We start from the raw sequence: 934 nt of genomic DNA, 5'->3' as shown, positions 1-934 counted from the left end.
AACTTAGTTGTCAGTGGACACTGTGATGAAAAATAAAAGAAAATGCATGTATTTCTTTTTATTTATTTGTTACCAGAAATCAAACTCAGGACCTTATGCTTGCCAGACAGGCGCTTTGCCACTGAGCCATATCCTCGGCCCAGAAAATGCATTTATAATTGCAGTAGAGAAAATATAACTGAACTGAAATCATATTATCATCATATACATTTCTATTTATATTTGATCAGAACCATTTCTACTTAAGTTTAATAACAAAGGGACAAAATGAATCTTATTAATGAAGTTTTCATAACATAAGGGCTAAGAAATATTTTATGATTATTAAAACAATGAAACTACTTCTATAAGACTTTTAAGGTGACAAACATTATAAATCAAAGCAGATTTTTTTGTTCATTATTTTTTAAACTACAACTTTTTTTATTTTTGGTGTTTTAAATGGTATCTGAGCCATCTAAAGTTATTGATGTAACTTTCAAAAATGACTAACTCACATTCAGGTAAAGCTATATACTGACAACTTTAAAAAAATTAGAATCATTTAAAATATAAAACCTGTGTAGTTTACCTGATTTCTTATATTTCTGAAACTACTTTGCTCCATCTGAAATCATGGCTATATTCTTTTTGTAGTAGTCAAAAGACATAGAATTATTTAAGGAATTTAAAACTGATATTCCACTGGACGAGGTGGCATGCACCTATAATCCCAGCACTCAGAAGGCTGATCCAGGAGGATTGCCACAAGTTCAAGGCCAGTCTGGGCTACATAGTGAGTTCAAAGCCAGCCTGAACTAAATAGCAAGACCTTGTCTCAAAGAACCAATAAATAAATAAATAAATGAAAAGTAATATTCTGTAAATGAAGTGATTGATCTTTTGGGAGAAATTATGGTCATTTAAGTTTAACAAATATGTATTAAACCTCTAC

The sequence above is a fragment of the Chinchilla lanigera genome, unplaced genomic scaffold (assembly GCF_000276665.1).
Source record: "Chinchilla lanigera isolate Chin_1 unplaced genomic scaffold, ChiLan1.0 scaffold00070, whole genome shotgun sequence".
Taxonomy (NCBI): domain Eukaryota; kingdom Metazoa; phylum Chordata; class Mammalia; order Rodentia; family Chinchillidae; genus Chinchilla; species Chinchilla lanigera.
Note: the sequence above shows the minus strand (reverse complement) of the source record.